The sequence below is a fragment of the Centrocercus urophasianus genome, unplaced genomic scaffold (assembly GCF_019232065.1).
Source record: "Centrocercus urophasianus isolate 14NV4802_14NV808 unplaced genomic scaffold, USGS_Curo_1.0 seq_5, whole genome shotgun sequence".
Lineage (NCBI taxonomy): Eukaryota > Metazoa > Chordata > Aves > Galliformes > Phasianidae > Centrocercus > Centrocercus urophasianus.
In genome coordinates this window covers 4,403,339-4,426,588 of record NW_024885088.1, presented here as the reverse complement: position 1 = coordinate 4,426,588, position 23,250 = coordinate 4,403,339, and positions in this window count along the sequence as shown.

Genomic DNA, 23,250 nt, shown 5'->3' with positions numbered 1-23,250 from the left:
CCTTCAGAGCTCAACCAATGTCAGCATGACCCCTATACAAGTCCCTCGATCAAGTGCCCCAGGATGTATCTGTAGAGAATGCCTTACTGATGTAAACTGAGTGTAAATGAAAAACACCATAAAATTAACCGTTATTTTTCCCCCCTCAACATTCAAATTTGCTAATTCTCTTCTGCTAGCTGCTACAAAATTAGAAGTCACTGTTAGTGCGATTTATCATTGTTGTGTAGCTGGTAACACATTTAGTGGTACAAATCAACAAGATACAGGGGGAAGGTTTGGATGGTTTCATTGTAGTGGTACTTCAAATGGCCAGCAGTTGACCTGTAAAGCGCTGAGTACTCTTACTATTAATTGGTACAAATTGGCCTTCATTTGTCATCTGCCTTCATGGACACACCCAATACAACACCTCCCAGGCTCAGTCCTTCACTTAGCAGGTGCACATTAAGCAGCACTCAAAAATGCTAGCCAAAATTCTCTAGCTGCTACTTCTTAAAGAAATGGAAGCAAAGAAATGGGGCCAAAACCTCTAACCTGTTCTTTGTCAGCACTGGCTATCTACATTTGAAGCTTCAGCCAGGGGTGCCTAAAATATTGGCAGCATTAAGTGGCTTGCCTAAGTGCTGGCATGAAGAACCAAAATGGGAACGGATCTAGATAAAAAATGTTTGTGCAGTTTGGAATATAAGAGATTTAAGTATTCTTTGCAGTGAAGTTGGGTAGTAAAGACAAAGTATATGAGTGATCATTAAAGATTCTCAGTGTTTTTATATAAATTCGTATATACAACATCGCATAAACAGTTCTGACAATAATAATAAAGATTCATAGGCCCAAATCACCATTGTCATAAGCCATTCAGACTTGCTTGGATTCTAAGTAATGCCACTTAGTAGTTAAAAGCAAAGGTTTAGAGGGAGTCACATCATTTGCCTCTCCCATCAAAATACAAAGGCAAAATAGATTCAACAGCTGAATCAAATAATATTAACAAAACTACCACAGACTCAGTGACCCACAGAAAGGACATAGTACAGAAACAACTGTGTGTAATCTCACTGCATCCTTCTCAGCTATTAGTGTGTTCACTCACTGATTTCCTTTAGCCACAGGATCTGCAGACTGCTGTCCTCTAGTGTCTGAATCACAAAACGTATGCAGATGTGTATTTTCTGCTGCTTGTAATGCTGTATTTCACAAAGAGAAGACAGAAATAATTGTAACCAGCCATCTACTTTATTATGAAATGGAAAGGGGGTCTGCAAAACAAACACCTTCTTTTAAAAATAAACAGATCTCAGCATAATGAGGTTTAGACCTCAAGTGCTGAGTAACACTTTAATGAAATTGCTGTTCTGTCTTCAGGGAGCAGCAAAGAAATCAGCAGCAATTCCAGTCCATCTTGGGTTCTCTCTATATAGATAACCTCTCACAAATATGGCAGAGCTACAACAGATTCTGCAAGTAAACCAAAGAAAACCTCTTTTCAGACCTCCTGCTTAACTCATACACAGCTGTATATAACACCCAGCACCTTGAAAACATCTGAGCTGCATGGACTTGCAAGAATGCACGAATGCAAGAAAAGTTTACAAAAATGCAGGGTAAATTTTCTGTTCTTTATGACTTTACGTGAGAGTCATTCTCTGTTAGCCCGGTAGGATTCCTTACCATGAGCTAATTTTATAAACAGTGAAGCTGTTAATACCAAGAGACAAGAAGAAGCCTTTGTACTTCCTGTTAATGCAGGGACCTAATCGAGGTTCCTGCAACAAATCACTACTATAATTTTTCTGGATTTTGCAACTTCGTCTGCTAGTAAATCATAATGCCATAAAACAACTTTTGTTGGAGTTCTCCCTGTGCACAGATGACAAGCTCTGAGAATACATGCTAGAACAGTTTTAAAAGCCATCACTTGCAGCTGTCCTCTCTGCCTCGCTGTCAGAAATAGCCACTGTGGAGGGGAGACAGCAGATGCGAATGTGAGCTGCCTCCTCAGCTGCTGTAATGCAGTCTGACATATTAACTGAAACTGATACGGGCGGTGGTTTCAGTGTAGGCTGATCTGTGGGCTGCAGTTGCAAGGAGACAGAGCATGTCCTGCAGTCCTGCACCTCACACAGTAGTAGTCTCCTCAAATCATCATAAATCTTCTTCTATGAGCTACAAAGAACCCACCGCACGGATGTTAAACCCATGGTCACTAGCTTTGGTCCCATAATCCAGCCTGTGCCAACACTGAACATAATATAATAACGTAATCCTCACACACAGTGGCAATGCAGCCAGTGTAACTGTGTGCTGTGACCACTGCCTTCACAAGCTTTACCTCTGCTTCCATACAGCTGGAAGAAGGCTGCTGTAGACACATGAGCACAAAGCACTAGGCATGAGCACTCTGGTCAGAACAACAACAGAACCAAGGAAAACATCTGGATTTCAAGCCCCATGGTATTTTATTTATGCCTCATCAAAAGAACAGGGCTTAGTGAATACAGAAAAATGTATCAGAGAAAGGAAGGATGATGCTGACTACTCCCTGCCAAGGAGGTAGGACCCATACCCACAAAGGAGGGCCCATAGTAGGCTTCCAGAGCCCAGAAATCGGGGTTTCTGTGCATGGCAGGCCCCCTAGGGCACACTCATCCCTCCTTTGGCCACTCCATTGGATCTAGATGATCTTTTAAAGTCTCTTCCAAATCAAGAATCATTCCATGATTCTATTACTCAAATTCTTGAAGTGTTCATCCTGCAGGTTATCTGTCAGGACATACTGAACCTGCTTGTGGAAAACAGAAAGGCTGTGGATGCCCCATCCCTGGAGGCATTCAAGGCCAGGCTGGATGTGGCTCTGGGCAGCCTGGTCTAGTGGTTGGTGACCCTGCATGTAGCAGGGGGGTTGAAACTACATGATCATTGCTGTCCTTTTCAAGTCAAGCCAGTCTATGATTGTAAGATACCATGAATCTCCGTTCCTCGCTTTACAAAGGCAGTGTGAGCCCAAGCTGAGCCCCGCATCCAAAAGGGGCCCTCCTTACTGCAGCCATGCCAACGGCGGGCTCCTCTGCCCAATCAGGAGCGAGGAGCGTCGTTACTATGGCAACAGCGTCCCGGCAGCTGCAGAAGGCGGAAGTAGAGCGGGGTGTTGCCACCACCGGTGACTCTGCTTCCCGCCTCCGCTGGGCGGCATGTAACATCTGCACGTGCCGGGCCCAGAGCCCGCTAGGAGATTCGTTTGGGAGCAGCAGGATCCGCTCGGAGTGGAGTGACAGAAAGGTCCCGTGTCGTCCGATGGGAAGGCGAATAAAAAGGTTATCTTAGAAGGTGACTGACTGCTGTTTTATTGGCTAAGAAGTAAATGCACAGGCGGTGTAAGCAAGGGTGCGTGGCCTGGAAAGAGTACAGGGATGACCTCTGGAGGTGTAGAGATGTAATCAGAAGGCCGAGGTGCAGATGGAACTGAACCTGGCAAGGGATTTGAAAAATAACAAAAAGAGATTCTGTAGGTGCATTGGTCAGGAGAGAAAGGCCAAGGTGAGTGTATCCCCTCTGATAAAAGGAGAAGTGGTATCAACGAACACGGAGAAGGCTGAGGTACTCAGTGAGTTCTTTTCTTCAGACTTCACTGGGCAGTTGGGCTTCCGACATCTCACATCCCTGAACATCTAAGCAGAGGTTTAGGGAGCAAAATTCCTCCCGCTGTAAGCAAAGAGCAAGTCTGAGACCACCTGAAAAAACTGAAAAAGTGCAAGGCTTTGGGGCTTAATAACATATCTCAGGGTCCTAAAGGAGCTGAATGGTGTCGTTGCCAAGTCACTCTCCATTTTATTTAAAAAGTCATGGCTGACTGGTAACTGGAAAAAAGGAAGCATCACTCCCATTTTTAAGAAGGGTAGAAAGGAAGACCTGGGAACTACAGATCGGTGAGTCTCACCTCAGGGCCTGGGAAGATCATGGAGCAGATCCTCTTGGGAGCTATGTTAAGACTTAGGTAAGACAAGGAGACAGTCAGCATGACTTCACCAAAGGCAGACTGTGCCTGACTGGTCTGGAGGCCTTCAGCAATGGAGTAACATCATCAGTGGGCAAAGGAAGAGCAATTAATCTTGCCTACCTGGACATCTGCAAAATCTGTGACATGGTCCCACACCACATCCTTATCTCTAAGTTGGATTTGAAGGGTGGACTACTCAGCGGATAAAGAATTGGTTAGATGGTTGTAACCAGAGGATGTGGTGACAGGTCGTCCCTTCCTTAATTCTGTCTTGAAACCAGTGCTCAATATCTTTTATCAATGACCAAGACAGTGGGATTGAGCGAAGTCTCAGCAAGTTTGCAGATGACACTAAGCTGAGTGGTGGAGTTGATACAACAGAAGGAAGGGATGTCATCCAAAGGGACCTGGACAAGCTTGAGAAGTGAAGTCACATAGATATAATGAGGTTCAACAAGTGCAAGGTGCTGCACCTGGGCAAGGTGGGATCAAGGGCAATCCCAGGCATGAGTATCTCGCAACATATTGAGAGCAGCCTGCAGAGAAGTACATAGGGATTCTTGTGGATGAAAACCTGATATGAGCTGGCAGCAGGCAGCTGCAGCCTAGGAAGTCAACTGTGTCGTGGGCTGCACCAAAAGAGTGGTGGCCAGCAGAATGAGGGATGTGATTGTCCCTCTCTGCTCTGTCTGAAGCACTGTCTGCAGCAGATGGCCTGAGGGCTGAGGGGGCCTGAGGCTCCAAGCGCAAGAAAGACATGGAGTTGTTGGAGCAGGTCCAGAGGAGGGCCACAAAGGACTGGAGTACCTCTCCTACAAAGAAAGGCTGAGGGAACTGGGCTTGTTCAGCCTGAAAAACAGAAGGTTCCAGGGAGGTCTCACTGCAGTGTTCCAGTACTAAAAGAAGTTTTTAGACAAGATGAAGACTGACTTTTTACCTGGTCTAATAGTAATAGGACAAGGGGGAATGGTTTTGAACTGAAAGAGGGGGGATCTAGATTAGATTTTGGGAGAAAAATTTTTATTGGACAGTGTTTAGTGACTGGCACTGGCTGCCTAAGAAGCTGGGAAGCTCTACCCCTGCAGGTTTCCAGGCCAGATTGGATGGGGCCCTGGGCAGCCTGATCTACTGCGTGGCAACCATGCGCATGGCAGGGGAATTCTTTCTAGGTCTCGAAGGTCCCTTCCAACCCAGCCTTTCTATGATTTGTCTTATGATTGCCTCAGCTCTTGTTACTGTGCACCACTGTAAAGAGGCTGGCTCTGTCCTCTTTGTACCCTCCCTTCAAGTATCTGTACATACTGGTGAGCCTCCTTTTTTCTAGGCTAAACAGGCTCGGCTGTCTAAGCCTTTACTCACAGGAGATATGCTCCTGTCCCTCAGAATCATAGAATATCCTGAGTTGGAACTGACCTGCAACGATAATTGAATCCAATGCCTGTCTCCATACAGAACCACTCCAAAATAAAATCCTGTGTCTGAGAGCACTGTCCAAATGCTCCTTGAACTCTGGTACTTGTAATCATGCCCACTACCCTGGGGAGCCTGCTCTGGTGCTCAACCACCCCATGGTGAAGAACTTAGGAAAAACACCCAGCCTGACCCTCTCGACACAGCTCCATGCCATTCCCTCGAGCACCACTGCTGTCACCAGAGAGCAGAGATCAGTGCCTGCCCCTTTTTTTCTCTTCTGGAGAAGCACTGTGCAGAAACCGTCCCACTACCAGCATAAATTGGCTAGCAGTGATGTGCCTGTTGCTCCCCAGAGTATGAATGACTCTTTTGTCTGCTAAGGCACAGAGCCCCTAGATCCCTTTCCACAAAGTTGCTCTCCAGCCTAATCACCTAATCACTTGGTTGCATTATGATGTATTCTTTCCAGTGACCCCCTACCTCTCTCGTATGGTGGAGCTCAGAACTGGGCACAGTAGTGTGTAAACTATGCCTCATCGTATCTGAATATGCCAAAGAGCAACAGCTCCCAAAGCTCTGAGCTATAGAACATTGTCATCTCTCAGAATTTCTGCCAGAAGCTCACATAACAGTGCTTGCAATTGTAGTGCCTGTTGAAGCTGTATGGTTGCATGGAACAGAAGCAGACCCTTTAACATTGCTTAACATTGCCCCACAGGTCAACAGTGAGCCACGGTTACGAAACTGTTGTATATACCATGCAATACAGTCCCTATCTGATTGTTATTTTCCCAGCTGGCTTTTCTGTTTATACTTACAATATAGTTTGCTTTAGATTTCCTGGTGAGAAAAATTAATAACAGCTCTTCATAAAACACATTATAAAACTCAGAATTAGTGTAATAAACTGATGTCTTGTACATGTGTTTTTCTCCTGCAAAAGCTTAGAAGTCTAAACATTTAAGCAACTTCACTGTTCAATAAAACAGCAGGTGTTTTGTTTTTTTTTTCTAATGAAAAATGTTGTTTTTTTAATGATTTTGAGTGCATTAATGTGCATAGCCTTAAAGGTAGTGGCTAAAAGCATTTTTACTGACAATTCTTTGTTGTTTGGTAAATATGTTAGTTTACTGCTAGTTTCCTGCTCTAAACTGTATGAAAGTGCTCATGTAGGAGATAGCTCTTGATGACTAGAAGCAACCAGATGGAGTTCAAAGTATCAGTGCTTGTACTGGATGCTGCGACCATCAAAATCAGCAAATTACAAGATTTGCTCATTTCAAGAAATGATTTTTTTCTCTCATTGCTGTTTCCAGACACACCACTTCCTTTCATGTCCTATATTCTTGTATATTCTGATAATCCTGGTAGATACAGAGGAGACCATGGCCAGAGTGACAAACATGGAAGACTGAAGTGCCTTACACTCGTCGTCTGAAGGAGTCATATTTTCTCCAGGACCTCACTTTAAGCTAAACAAAGCATCATTGCATGGCAATAGGCAGTACTCAAATCAGCCACGTGTTTGTACTCAAATCTAAGCTCTCATAGCACTAGGACACTGAGTGATTGAAGGATTTTTATTTAGAGGACAAATTGTAACTTTCAAATAGCCTTGTCCTTTCAGTCCTTTCTGCACGATTTGTTCAGTGCTATCTTTCAGTGTAGCAAATTGTGATGGACAAAGAACCCTTCTGTCATTTGGAGTTTGGGGCACATTTCCTTCAGCACTTCGAGAGAAGTGCTCTCATGTAGATAAACTATGGTTATAGGATCCTGTAGACCATGGGTTTCCAACCTTTTTACTTGCCTGGACTGAAGTTGCTCCAAAAGTAATGCCCCCTCTATATTTCCATGGAAACTACAGCAGATACAAAGAGCACAGCAACTCTTCTTGATGGAGCAAATTCTCAGCTGCAAAACACTATTTTTCAGCATAGCCACCACCGTTTTCACTAGTAATGAACTAGTAATGAACAAAAGCCTGCGTGCTGTGCTTGTCAAAACCTGCACCAGTGAAGGTGATCCACTGTTGCCACTGCTGAAACACACCACCCACCATCTCATAATGCTCGCATCCACTGTGTGATCTCCATAAATGTTCAGCAAGTGTCCATGAATGTCAACAACTGCCTGTTTTTCCTCATGGAGGAATTCAGTGAAATGCCTTTGCTTCATCAACACTTCCATGTCAGACACTTTTTTGTCAGACTGTCCCTCTGCTGCCATCTGTCACATAGCAATAAGACATAATGGAATATTGGTGGGAAGGTTCAACTTCTGCTGCCATACCACCAACATCAGCCTCTGACATTGTGAGCCAAAATAATAAAATAGGAGGCACTACTTTTGGAGCACTTTTGAAATACGTAATATAATTAATGTACATAAATAAGAAAGCACATTTTATTTTTTAATATTTCTATTAAAACAGTTAAAAAAAAAAAAACAAGAACAACAAAAACAAAGAACTGGTCTGACATTTGTCTTTGGTTTTTGTGAAACAAATGCATCAGTTCAATGGCAGTGGTTGTAATTCTTAGTGAGCTCTCAAGGCACTCATCAGAGAGCCTTTTTAATTAAATGTTGCTCTTCCTGTGCTCCATCCATGACAATAGTTGTTCACAAATGCCAAATACTGCCAAAAGTGTTGACATGAATAAGGTGCGATTGTGAAGCAAGGGATATTATGTGGTAAGAGAGGTCTTACAAAAGTCTGGTAAAGAGGCACGTTCAAAATTTTGAGTTGAATATCACAGTTTCTCTATATTCTCTATACGTTAAGTTTGAAAACTGTATTTATGATGAAGGAAAATGAAGTTTCAAATATGTGAAAAAAAATTGATGATTTTTTTTTCTGGAATCTTGAAACCTGTACTCAAATTCCTTTATCAAAGTGGAAAGCACGGCTGTGTATTTTTCTCTGCCACAGAACAGTGTATCAAAACGCGTGCACTTATTTGCCATGACTTGAGTTGGCACTGCACTGAACACTGGATGTCCTGGATTCATCCAAGATAGTGTTAATAGCCCACTGATATTTGGTTGTTGCTGAGCGATGGTTGTGTGCCTGGGGCTGGACTGGGCTGCTTGGCAAGACAGAACCACCACCATGATGGTGTGGGGTTGGAGGAAGTCTCAGGATGGTCTGGGCCAGGCTGTAGGTTGTACGTTCCTGCTGTAGACCTAACAACATCAATCTAGATCTACTGGTGGAAAGAGGGAGGAAGAGGAAACCATGGCCCTTCTAATCTAATTCTTGTTAGATTTGCTTCTGTATTTGTAGGTAAGCAATATAAAATGTATTTTATTCCCTACTCTGAAGTCCATTTCTTCTTTGGACTACTGTCTCATTTATATTCTTAAATCACTTACAAGATCACTGTTGTCAGTCATAACACATTACCACATATGATACACCTCTTGTCCCTTGTTACTCACTTGAAATGACTGCTCCCTTTACAGTTCATTTTCTGAAGCAGTAAGATTAATAGTTTGTTCCAATCAAGTATGAATTTGCTGTTAATCCCCACGTGGACATTCCTTTTGCAAGTAATTTGTAATTATTATCATGCAAGGCTTCCTCCATCATGGCACATGTCATGTCCTCCTCTCCTGCCGTGTAGATTCAGATATAGGGAGTACAAGTAGGAGTAAGCAGTGATAGCATTTCTGATTTCACTGAAGCTGTATCCAGCCATGCTTTCTGAATTCTTTCCTTTGTCAGAAAGGGTAGGAGTTGAAATTAGATATACACGGCATCCATGATTGTATCTTTTCTGGGCAAGAAAGAGATGATCATAAGAATGCTACTAGAGGATTCCCATACAACTGCAGCAAGGATGTCAATAACAAGAACCAAAATAACAAGTATTTTGGTGTTTTCCTTTTCGTAAATGAAATTTCTTCTGAAGGCAGTTATCTTTTCTTTGAGAGCAGATCCTAGATTAAATTTGGAGCAAACATGCAGATGAGCTCATCTCTGTTTCCAGATTTCTGCAGGTAATTAAATGCTTTTGCTGTGGTTGAATTTCACTCACTATGAATCCAAAAGAAACGTCAGGCAAAAACTTCTGGTCCTTTTCTAGTTCTTTTTCAGGTCCAATGAGAGCTGGAAGTATCTAAAGTAACACAAGGCATCTCTGCACACTACACTGCACGGTCAGGGACATCTGCTCTTTTTCCATTGCTGGGCAAGTTTTTTCAGGGAAAGAGGCTGACACGGGCTAAAATACTGCTACCTGTAAGCTCAACATACAAACAAAGAATGCTGAACCCTCTACTATGTGATGCCTCTACAGAAAACTCGGTAACTAAAATAAAACAGGGCAAAGAGATTTGTAATGTGATACTGTCATAGAACACACTTATGCACTGTACTTCGTTGTTTTCAAGTTCTAAAACTTCAGTGTTTTGACTGTAGTTTCAGAAAAGCAGGCATTGGAATATTTTATTAGAATATGATGATTTTATAATAATGATGTGCAGAAGCCTTTTTTTTTTTTTTTTTTTTTTTTAAATTGTGCTTAAAATGGAGAAAACAGTAACTACTCTTTTCAGGAATGAAAGATCCGTAAGTTATCTAAATCAGTGGACAAGCAGTAGCAAGTAGTGTCTGCAAATAAACTAGTTTCTGTTGAATTCTCAGAAAAAGTATATGACTTCAGCTACGAGTATCTGATGACTCTCTAATATATTTTACAGCTACATCTCTGAGCTCTATCCTAGATATTGTGTTACTCTCCCAGGACATTGGACAGATCTTCAAAAGACAGCTGAAAAAGAAGATGAACTGAAAAAAAGCATTTCAGATGCTTGATGTTGCTCAGACCCTGACAGTCACAAAGGATGAATTCAGGAGAGTGACTGAAACCCTTGTTATCCATCTAACAGAATCTGAATCAGATGCTGTACTGGCAGAGGCATGCGAAGTCATTGCTGTTTATAACCATTTAAAGGCTATTCCCATCTGTCAGAAGCAAAATTTCCATGTTCCAAGGGGAGCAGGTTCAAGACAAGTAGACATGGTTGAAACTACTTATATGAGTAGTTCAAGTGAAAGTAATAGAGAACCTGCAAAAGCGTTGTGAATAAATAGCTAATCCATGCAAATTGGCTAGTGGTGGTGATTATGTTGAAAAATAGTGTTTTGTAGCTGAGAATTTGCTCTATCAAACAGAGCTATTGTGCTTTTTGTATCTGTTGTATTTTCCACTGAAATAAATAGCAGACATTACTTTCAAAGTGACCTATGTATAAGAAGTTTTTGTTTGTGGCATGTTGAAAGATTTGTGAAAGATTTGACTGTGGCCTTTGAAAGATTTGCAATTTACTACCAGACTTCGAGACACCACTCAAAGCTTAAATTCATATACATGCCATGTTACAAATGTACATGGATTAGGTTGTGAACTCTGAGATGGAGACCAGATGCTTTCTGTCTGGATGGGGAGTTTGTCAGCACACTTTACAATTTGTTAACTTGTGAACCAAAGTTGGACTGAACTTGAAGGAATGTTGGGCATTAATATGGCATTGTAACTGAGACATTGGTCATGAACAGGGTGGATTCTATTGCACAATTGGTACCAGTATTATTATACATTTTATTTTTTGTCCTGTAAATGTAGGCAATTGTTTTGTATCTCCTTTTTTTCCTTCCCCTAACATACCTGAACTAAATATAATAATATTTGCATTTTAAGCTAATTAGTTTTTAATGGGTTAAGCCCATTTCAGCTAAGATTATTATAAAATTCCTTGCTAACAATAAATTGCCCTTAGGAGGACACACCTGAAACACTTTAAACACTCTTTTTGAATTAGAGAAGGAGCTGAAAGGAATGAATCCACTTTCATATGTACATGTGAAAGATCACAGAGTTGAGAAATATTTGTCTTACTTGAAGGAAAGTCTTGTAGGTTGCACTTTCTTGCTGGAGGATTTATGAGGCATTACGTTTATATTCTGCTTATTTATAGACAAGTTGCTGAGAAGCAATAATGCATAGTACACAGAACAAAACAAACAATAAGATGAATTTAGTTTTATTAAGAAAATAATAAGTAATACAAATGAAATATTTAAATTATCTATTATCACTGAAGAATCATAGAATCATTAAGCTTGGGAAAGACCTCTAAGATCATCCAGTCCAACCATCGATCTAACACCACACATTATCACTAACCACGTCCCTCAGTGCCACATCTACCCTTTCTTCAGCACCTCCAAGGATGAGGACTCCCCTGTTTCCCTGGGCAGCCTGTTCCAATACTTGAGCATTGTAAGATATATTCATGTAAATGCATGTTATGTGCATGTTATGTACGTGTTTATGCACATGAAGGACACATTTATGTACTTATGCATGCATTTATCTACGTACATTGAAATACAGATCACAAATATAGGCAGAGCTAGTATCTTGATTTCCTGTCAGAGTTCACTAAAGTTGTTGGAGGTAGCAGCATGCTAAAAAACCTAAACTTTCTATATTATGCAGCCAAATTACTACTAAATTGTAGTCATGAATCTAACTCTCAAAGCAGAATCTAGCTGCTGATAGGAGCTTCTCGTAAGATAGTCATACAATAAATTCTTTTCCAAAAATGCTTCTCCTGTATATTTAATTGATGTAATTGCTGTAGGAATACTAATTGCCAAAGGGAAGGGACAAGTGTCTTAAGCTACAGATCTGCTATTGGAAAAAATATGAATCTTTAAGACTATCTCTTCACTGAATTAACGCTGTTCATTACTCTATATGAAAGAAATTATAACCAGTGCAGTTTCATAAGGATTCAAAAGCACGCTGCTAAAGTTAATGTCTTTAAGGGAAACACAGAAGCCAAGATAAGGGAGTCAGAATGTTGAAATGTTTCAGAATTCAGTTCTTTAGGATTGAATAGCTCACGTTTTTCTTTGTTTTCAGTGCAATTAATTTTTCAACAGTAAAATTAAGATGCCAACTCTCTGTGAACCAGAATTAAGTCTGGGTTCTTCCCTTTTAATGGAAGATGATGCTTGAGAAGTAAAATGGAAAATAGATCTGCACTTTACATAAAAATAATAATTATAAAAAACAAAGTTGTGCTGTCACAGCAGCATTCTTAGTGAAGCACTAAATATTTTTTCACCACCACAGTTTCTACCCCTCCCTGTTCCTCCCAGTGAAATATAAAGGTTGTAATTTTGAAAGGGGATCTGCTGGGAAGTTCTTTTTCCTTCATTTTGTACTGTGGGTTTGTATGATCTGGGCCTCAAAAAATATGCTGTACATTCCAGTCCAACTTTGTTCCCAGCAAGTGCAAAGCTAAGAAAACTCTCAGACAAAGAGAGAATGAAGGAGTGTAATACTGGGGATACAAAAATGGGATTAGGACTTTGAAAGGAGGCAGGAGGAAGAAGAGGAGCAGCAAAAGAAAAGCAGAAAAAGAGAGGGACTCTCTCCCAGAGAGACAGGAGAGCTTAAAAATTCTAATTAATTAGTGAAAACTAATTAAATAACAAATGAAGGATCTTTCCTGGAATAAAAGGATAATCTTTTCTTTATTACATGGAATATAGTAAAACGGTAAAGCTTTTTATACACTCGGGGTTGGATTTTCCTCCAACGTTCAAGGGGAAAATGTTACTCTCAATTTCCTTTTAAACTCTCTAAAACGTGGAAAATAGGGACCATCCTTTGAAGCTCTTGTCTTTTGACCAGTTCGTTGATTAGGGATCTTTTCTGAAACAGTGCAGCGTGGGGAAGGTGATGGTGGAATTGAGTGCTGTTAGAAATAGATATCTGCACGTCCACCACTGGAGGGCAGTACAGGTGCTGTTTTCCGAAAGTTTTTCTAAGAGGGATCATGAGAGCGAGTCTGTCCCCTTGTTAAAAAATCTGCCGATTCCACTGAAATCACAGGCTAAAATTATGGCAGAAGTTTGCTTTGAGGACTTCATCCCACAGATACCAATATGAATAAAATTGTGCAAAACTTTTCAGAAGCAGTTACTTAAGGATGAGACACAAGACAAGCATGGAAAGAGTAGGATTTGGCACCTGCTAAAACAACTAGAAAAGTACACTTGGGTAGTATTTGACTCAGAAAATGACCTGGCCTGTTGCTTGGTGCAAGTCAATGGATTATGGAAAGAAAGGTAAAGGGAAGGCAATACATCTTTTATTTTGAAAAAGATTTTTAATTTAAAATGTTTCTGGTGATGGTAGATCTCAGAGTTGTGCAGGGGAGGGGGGAGGAGGATCCCTTAAAGTTTTCTAAGGAACACTTGATGAGAGAAAGAGGAGAGAACTGTCACTGCTACTTCTTGTCCATGTGATTCCTGTATCATCCCAAGGGTGAGATCCAGCCATTTGTGTCCCATACAGCAGCTAAAAATAAAAATAAGCATCCCTGAACAAAAAAAAATTCCACTCTAACAGTCATCAAGTTTGTGGATGAGAGACAGTTGCCACATCTGTCCTGCTCAGGGGTACAGATTTTGTGATTTTGTCCATAAGAGGCGCAGAATGGTGAAGAGCAGCCAGAACGAAGGCAGGATCAAGCTGCTTTCTTGCTTTTTTATGTGTTTGCATGGTAAGACAAAACTCTCACAGTGATGTCCCTGCATCATTGGTCTTCAACAGTGCTGCGATGCACTTGTGGTTCATGTTCATTTTTTTGTTTATCATTTTTGGTTTATTAAACCAAGGTTACCAAAGAATGACATTAAGTCAGCTGGAATTCCTGCTCACCAAGAAAGTATGTTGACCAGGGTAACAACAGAAACCTCATGCTACTGCAATAGTTGTTCATTTCAGATAATAAGTAGGTAGTGTTCTTGATGTATTGCTATCAATTTAGTAACGTACCTAAGAGGATTTTGACTTGTTGCATTATGAAGATCTTATCATATAGGTATGCTTAAGGTTTGGTTGTACTGGGTTTTTTATTATGCTAAAGTAATAAGTGTTTTAAAAGCTTGTTTTTAATCTATGCTGTGAATCCCTTTTTAGCATCAAAAGCTGAAGCACTCTTCAAGTCTTGCAAGGAACCTCTGGCATAGGACTAGCATATTCCCACTGTGATTTTATTTCTTAGTTACTAGATGCTTATGGCTTGAATTACAATGCTTGACTTAGCTATGAAACGAGATTCTTCATACCAGTACAACTTCTGTAATTGTTTAGTGCTGTGCAAGACTGAAGTAAAGCATTCAGTCACATTGTAAGAATTGCATTTTAACCATTTTGTATTCTTGAAAGTATTCAGCTGCCTAAGAGCTCAGGCTTCTTACATCTCAGACGCACTGCTGAACAGCACGAAAACACTGTTTTGAATTGGAGAAGAGGTGGCGATATGGCTATGAGAAACATAAATTTACTAATTTATGTAAGAAACTGAGCCATGCAAACCTGTCCATTAGCGTCACAACCTACTGCATTTGGACATTTACAGATTAACTTGCTGTCACATATCATGGTAAGAGTTGCTATTTGCAAACACACCGAGAAGTATTCTGTCCCTTCTAGAGAACTGTGTGGCAGTCTTACTGCCTCTACTATAAGACACTTTGTAGAAAAAGAAATACATTAAACATAACCTGATGTAAAATTCAAGAAAAATTCAACCTCCTGCTGAGCTTGGCATGGACTTGGCCTGTAATTTGGGAGGGGGAAATAAAATCATTCTGATTTCACAGCTGTTATTGCACCTCAGGGCTGCAGTAGTATTTGCAACCCATTTGCTTCCCTTCCACTGGGTAGGACATCTGAATATATCCTCACTCTAGCCTGAATAAAATATTAACATATCGCAAGGCTGTTAGGACAGATTGTATCCAAGACAATCTTTTCTCACTGTAGAAAGGCCTATCAATCATGACTGGGTATAGTTGTTATTAATGTCATAGCTTTTATTCATTTGGCTATATGCAGCTAACTGAAGATTAACATTTACGTTTTCATGTTAAGTATTTCATATCAGAAAAGAAACAGCTGAAATATATTCTTATTACAGAATTTATGTATTGAAAATATCCTCCAAAGTCCTAATTAGAGGTCTGCTACATTAAATTTACAGGGTTTATATATATATATTAACAGCTTTGTGAAATACAGTAGTTATATATATTTTACTACATTAACAGAAAACATCATTAACTTAAGGCAAGGTTACTGCTACTGTTATTTTCTAGGAACAATTCAGCTAACTATGTACTGCAAGATGTGTAAAGGAACTGCATACATGTAATTATTCAGACACTAAGAGTTCATACAATCTTTTAGATATTCGTCCTTAACACATTACACATCTTCTTTCTAAGCTAAACCTTTCTCTGCTTCTATTGATCCCTGTCATTAGCCAAGGGTACATGCATACTGGTGATTGTGGTTGGTTCTGAATTTGTATCTGCATTCATGGTTTGTTTGTTTGTTTGTTTGTTTGTTCAGTTTTAAAGTAACTAATGTCCTCAGTAAAATAAGGATTAGTAATGATCTCCTTGTATAGGCAGAAAGCTACATTAGGGCCACTTATCATGTATGTTACTTGTATTTAGACATTGTAACTAATAATGATGAAGAGATCAAGAAAGCAGCAGTGATACAGAACATCTTCTAGCTAGTGAAAAGAGATGGGGGAGCCAAGACCTGACAGACGACCTTGGGTTTCTCATCACTGTCCTAAACTCAGAAATTCAAGCCATGACGACAGTTCATTTAATCAAATGATCCAAGCCTGTCCTTGCATGTTTTTGTGGCATCAAAGCTATTCATTGTATCTGCAGGAAGCAAGCCTTACTGCCTCTGTAGTTATTCTTACCTGCTCAGTAAAGCAATGATAAGCCAGGAAGACTTCAAATATTTCAAATGCCAGAGCAAAGCTCTAAGTTCAGTTTTGACTATAGGAGTTCTCTCATAGTCTCTAGTCACACGCAGCTGCTGAAGATCACAGTCTTGGGAAGGGCAGATTTAAATAGAGAAAGGAATGGAAAAAAATGATCAGGAAAGAGAAGTAATAGCAAACTGTAGAAAAATGACCACAATGTTTAGGATCCCCCATGCTGCCTACTAAGCTAAGAACTAAGCCTGGGAAGGAGGGCCAAATGCTGAACAGATATGAGCCTGAGACAGTAAATGATGATGCTGATGCATGAATGAGCTCTTTTCCTCGTGACTCAGTGAGTGTTCAAGAAGATAGGGCAGCGCTGTAGTTGGATAGTTATGTGTTTCTTTATGTGCTATGGATAATAAGAAACAGAATATACATATAATACCAGAAGTCCAGACCCTTATTTTCCATGCTTCTGGATGGCTTGTGGCCTGTCTGAAACCTTTTCAACAAAGGACAGCTTATCTTCTAAGTATCCAAGTTTACCTTCTTTTTCTTTATAGAGTGCTGATTTGACTGATGGGACATCAGATATAGGGGCCAAGTATTACTCTTTCCCAGTAATACTTGAAAAAGAACATGTCAGCACAAAAAGAAGCCTGGACTTCAAGGAGATGGTGTTTCTGAATGTTAAAAAATAAAGCTGTTCAGGAAAGGCTTGTAACCTGCACCCATTGGGTTGTTGTTTTGTTCTGTTGTTCGTTGTTGTTCTAGGGTTTTTTTCTCTTTTTTTTGTTTGTTTATTTGTTTGCTTGTTTGCTTGCTTAATGACAGTGAAGGGGGTCTCCTGAAGGGAGTCAGTCTCCCCAGATCATAGTGTTTCCTTAAGAAAAAATCCAGCAAGTTGGAAGAAGAAATACGAAATCTCAAATTGTTAGAGTGTGAAACTGGCTCTCTGCTGCACGTGCATATCCATTTTATGTTGAAATCTTTCACCCATGGTTGGCTTGAGTGAATGGGAATCTTATGTTAGCTAAGTTCATACCCTGAGTATTTTTCTTTAAAGATTAGTAAAATATTGGGATTGATGCACATTTACAACAGAGCACTGCATGCAAATTGCAGTGTAAATGAGGGCTGGGAATTGATTTATTTTGTGTATTCTTTGCTCAAATTCAAGGTCTCTAAAAATTGCCAGTGGCTTATAAAAAGCTATCCATATGAACAAGCATCAGGCCTATATATTTTCCTCACTCCCTCTACCCTTCTCTCCCCTCACCCACTAATTTTTGATTTTATGTTTATGAGGGTCTGAAAATAGTCTAATTCTTTTCTATCTGGTTTGGGCCTATCTTTACCAGCTGGTAAATAGGAAATGTTCACTGTAGGAAGCCAATACTCCGCAGAGTGTAAACAGATGGAATCAATATAAAGTGACAAGTTAGACTGTGCTACTGAGAATACAGAGCCAAAACTAAGAGCATAACAGTCACGATACTTATTTTGTTCCAATTCATTTGGTACTGAATAGCACTTCATATATGCACAGCTGTGTCCTTCCGTTTTTTCACTTTCTTTCTTCTGGTTTGATGATGACAATTTCAAAGAAAAACTTTAATTAAAGATTTTACACAAAATGGCCCAAAGTAGAATATAGGGAAAATGAGCACTGACGTGTTTGTAGCAAGAGAAGAATATTTTTCAGGCATTTATTTTCTTTCCTTTTTTTTTCTTTTAAACACACTAAATCTGATGTCTCCCTCTGTGCATAATATGTAAGATTGATAGATCTTTGAACATTGAAATCTTCCATTTGGCAATAAGGCACACAACCATAACTCTAAAAGCTTCTCCCTCATCCCTTTTCTTCCTCTCGTTCCTGTTACAGCAAGATGACATGAAGGGCTAGAAATCCAAGTTTAGATCTCTGTGTGGGCTGAATGGAAGGGGACAGACAAAGGTTGCTACAAACAACTGTCAGATTATCCTGAGGTAGAAGACTGCGAGCAGCATGACTGAGGCCCTTCCTTTTCCTGCTCTGTCCACTTTCCCTAACACGGAGGACTGCACCTCTTCTGCTCTTTAAAAAGGCATTTTGGAGATTGGATCTCATGCACAGTCCCTTCAGGAGTGGTTGGAAGGGTGGTAAGCTTCCAAGCTGTTTTACATTGCAGGGTTTGCCTTGAAAGCACATCTGAGCTCTACTGCCTTTGCCAGAGAGAGCGCCAGGTGTTATACTATGGGTTTTACTTTACTAATTTATGCATTTTTGACACATTTTCACAAAAAAAAAAAAAAAAAAAAAAAAAAAAAAAAGGAAGAAAGCAGCATGTTTTACTGCTCTGTCCCCAAATTATTCCTTGCAGCATGTTTCTGTAGAATATGCCATTGCTGCCATTAAATTTTTGCTATTTTTGCTTTTTTGGCAACTAATAACCCCAGATTTCCCATATGTTGTTTATTAGGGTGACTGTGCAGCTCCTATGAGGAGCAGCAGTCACAAGTTTGAACACAGATTTTTGATTCTGATCCTTGTATTAAGGGCAAGCAGCTTTTGTCTCCTGCAGAGGAAACACTGGGTCTGCCCCAGGCTCCTCCATGCATATCCCCCTAAAGAGACAAGGATTGAAGCACGTCTGTACAGATCTTCTCTGTCCTCCCATTCAGCCTTCTGCCTTCTCTGCAAAGTGCAATTCTTCTCCTAACTTTAATGTTAGGGGCCTGTTTGTCTCAGGGATGCCCTGAAACACTTCTCAGACCCATCAGCACCAAAAGAATGTTTGTATGTGTTACTGTAGGCAGAATTCAAGATCTTGAGGTAATGGGAATTCAGGAAAGCTCCTTTCCAGATCTCCTTTCTGCCCTTAACAAATACCCTAAGACACCAAAGAGTTTCCTTAAGGCTGTGTGAGTGACGCAGCATGTGATGCAGGTGACGCCTTCTAAGCCCAGATCCATGGGACATGTGGTTGCTGAGGAAAATGCTTTGATATACAGTGGTTGGCAACACTTGCGTTACAAGCAAAATGAACTTTGTAATTTGTGACAGAAAATCTGCATAAAGATACGTTTTAAACTTCTTTCTGCTACAATGTCTGCAGAGAATGGATTTTCAATGGATATCTTTTGTGCTCCTGAAGTCTAAGAAAATATTTCTCCTGAAGTATAAGAAAATATTTTAAATATTAATTGTATTCTTTCTTCCCAAGGGATCCCTGAGTGCTTCATATGCATAAACGCCACTGAAATACAGTCACTGCTGGGGTGGGGAGCAGCAGCCAGCTGGCATGTGTCAGTGACAACAGAGAACATGATGCCAAAGACACTGTGGCAAAGCCTTGTGGTTGCTAAAAGTGCTGCGATATCACTAATTCTCTGGAGAACAAACAGGAACATTGCCTTTCTCTGCTGAAAGATATGGATAGCATAAACTACTTGGTTCTTAGCTTATCTAACCTGTAAGGACAAGCATTCCTGTCAAACTGGCAGAAGAATACACCACCAATGCCAGGAACCACAGAGTCCAAACCTTTGTTTCATCCATTAAAGAAAACATTTTAATTAAGTCTGTTTACAGGGAAAAATGAATCAAGACTGCTGTACTTTTTCTCCATGAGAAACTCGGAGTTGTGGTGAAAATATTTTGCCAATCACAGCAAGACAAGATATTGTAGCCTACTCTGAGGAAGTCTACTCCTTTTTTATTTGACTTTCCCTCGTCTTCTATTTATCACTGCAAGGAAATGACTTTTTTTTATGAATAAAAGCTGCTTTTTTCATTCTTTGTGTCTTCAGAAAGATAAAAAGCTTTCTCCTCTTTCATCCTTTTTCACCAGGCAGAGTTGCCTAGGAGCAGTAACATCTGGCTTATTCATAGCTTCCCACCTTTGGGCAGCCTTTGCTTACATCAGCAGATAGCTAGTGCCACGAATAGGCCTATTCACTCTGTTTAGATGCTTAGCAGTGGGAGTACTGGACTTAGAATCTCAACTGTTTCAATTAAACTGAGGCATAAAATCTTAGCTCTGTTGAAATCCTGACTTCACTATGATCAGGATTTCCTCCAAGGACTTTCTTCCTCCTTACTCCTGGTAGCACTGCAGAACAAATGCAACTGAGCTAGCTTTAATTCTGTCTCAGGCAGCTGTGCTCGAATGAATGAGAAAGGAGCAGTGGCAGAATCTTGATGATTGCTGCCATTATGTGGGCCAGAAGGAACACAGCCACAGCCTGACTTTCCATTCCCTGGCTGTATTTGCAGAAACAGCAGTTACAAAGAGTGATATTTTTAAACAAGGCTTTATAGTTGTGGGCTGACAAAATTCAACATAGGACAAAGTAAGTACTGAGCCCTTTGATATTATTTTTATTGTCAGTTTTCAGTGTTTACACTTACTCTGAAGTCCAGCTTGCTAAAATTTTGAACAGACTTGGTAAAGAGAGTTGCAGTTGCTTAAAGTTTTAGTTATTAGTTTTTCTCATGTAAACTCTTTCTTCCAATGCCCTAAATCTGATTTCTCACAATTTTTGAAGTGAAAAGGAAAAAAAAGTAAAGCCTCAATATATGTAAGCACAAAGAATTCATTTGTATTACGAAATGCATTGATACTTATGAAGTGTATACCTACCTTCATCTTTGTATTTGGTTTCTAGCAAATCTCTAGGCTTAGTCATTGAAGGAAGATCATCCTCAGCATACTGTTTAAAAAATATGAATTGTATCTGAAATTCATTGCCTTGCCTAAAAGAATTTTGAAGCTTACTAGTGTCATGTGAGGAGGAAATTGCCTTAGACCGACACTAAATGCAAAATATTCATTTCTTAAGGAGTGTTATCGTAACATTTCCTGCTGTACCAGGAAAGGTAATACTGTGTGATCAAAATAGCTATAAAATAGCATTTTGTATTATATGTTAGCAGTTTTCCAGTGCTTGCATTTGTGTCAGGTGTGTCAGTGTTAGCTTCTTGTTTATTGAAATCAACTGTAATTTGTAGATTGCAATGAGTGTGAAAAACATTATCTAGTGCTGCAGACTTTTTGACTGTAGCTGTGCAGGACAGGTTCATAGACACGCACTAAGGTCTGGATGTCCAACCTTTTGGTTTGCCTGGGCTGCACTGAGTGAAGAGGAATTGCCTTGTTCCGCATATACATATTATGTTGCTCCAAAATAAATGCCTTCTATTTATTTCCATGGAAATTACAACAGATACAAACAGCACAATAACACTATTTGATAGAGCACATTCTCAACTACAAAACAGTATTTTTCAACATAATCACCATCATTAGCTATGTATTTTCACCACTGATGAATAAGAGTGCGTGCCACTCGTCAAAATCTGCATCAGTGGAGATGCCGATTTACTATCTGTAAATCTACTGTAGATCTGTAGATATACTGTAGATCTACTATCACTCACTGCCTCACTGTGCTCACAGTCACTGTTGGTCTCCATAAACATTCAGCAGGCATTGTTGAATGACAGCATGTGTCTTTTTTCTGCATGGAAGAATTTAATGACACACCTTTGCTTCATCGACACTTCCATGTCAGACACCATTTTGTCAGACTGCCTCTCTGCTGCCACCTGTCTCATGGCAACAAAATTTAAGGGCAGGAAGGTTCAACCTCTACTGCCATACAACCAACATTCGTCTGTGACGTTCTGGACCAACATCATAAAATGGGAGGCATTTTGCAGCAGCTTTTTTGAAATATGCAGTTTAGTTTATGTGTATAAGTAAGAAAAAATATTTTATTTTTTAGTGCTTTTTATTAAAACCCAAAAAAGAGGGCAACAAAACTGTCAAACTGGTGTGACATGTGGCCTTGCTTTTGTGAAACTATTGCATCAGTCTGGTTCAGTAGCAGTGGTTGCAATTCTTAGCGAGTCCTCAAGGTGCTCGTGTGAGAATTTTTAAGGAATTTTATTCTTTCTGCGCTTCATTCTTGAAAATAGTTATTCACAAACGTACATAGTGCCAGAGAGCAATGACATTCAATAAGGTGTGATGGAAAAACAAGTGATATTTTTTCTCCGGTGAGAGAGGTCTTATGAAAGTCTGGTAAAGAGACATGATCAGAATTTTGAGTTGAATATCTGATTGCAACTCTGTACATTCCATTTGAAAATTTGCAGGTAATTTATTTATGTCAGTTGGAAATAGAATCACAAGTTTTTATAAAACAATTGTGCCAGGTGGTTACAGGACAGGCTGAGGAGCGACGCATCTTGCCCATGAGTCATGAGTTGGGCATACCTGCACTAAGGAAAATTCTTGATACCACTTGTTTTAGGGTAAAGGACCCTAAAATAACAGCTTTTTTTTTTCTTTGATAGTAGTTATAATAATAGTAAATGATGGGCTTTTTTTGATGTTCTGAGTGACAGTGGCTGAATGCAGCAGGCTAATTTGCCCGTTTATCATCTTTATGCAAGTTGCATCCTTCAGCCTTTCTATATGCGTATATAATAGAATAGCATCAGAAAATTTTGTCCCAGATTAAACCAGCTTGCCTGCAGTCACATTTGGGGTGGACTTTCATGGCCTCAGAATCATGGCAGGGCTGAGGACTTTGAATGGAGATGCTGGTGCCTCTTCATTCCATTCTGAAAGCTGAACTGAATAGATAATGAGAATCACACTGGCTGTTTTCAGAGGAAGGTATGGTAAACAGAGGAGAGGATTTCCTTACTCTGCTTATAAGAGGTGTTAGGACAGTCTGTTGTTTGACTGTTTCATCTTCTTTGGCTGATGTAGGATATACATAAAACCTTTTGGAAAGATTCAGCTTACCAGATGAAGAGGATGAAATGTTTATGTAAATATAACCTGCTGGGGCCAGGCCTCCTCCCTTTTACAGGTGACTTGAAATTGTTGGCTTCTGAACTAAAAAGTAGAGTCCCACTCCTGCTGAGATCAGACTGGTGGAAGCTGTGAATCCTTTCCTTTCTCCGGAAAAAAAACCTTCTGGTAACCAGGTGACTAGTGAACTGCATTTGGATGAAA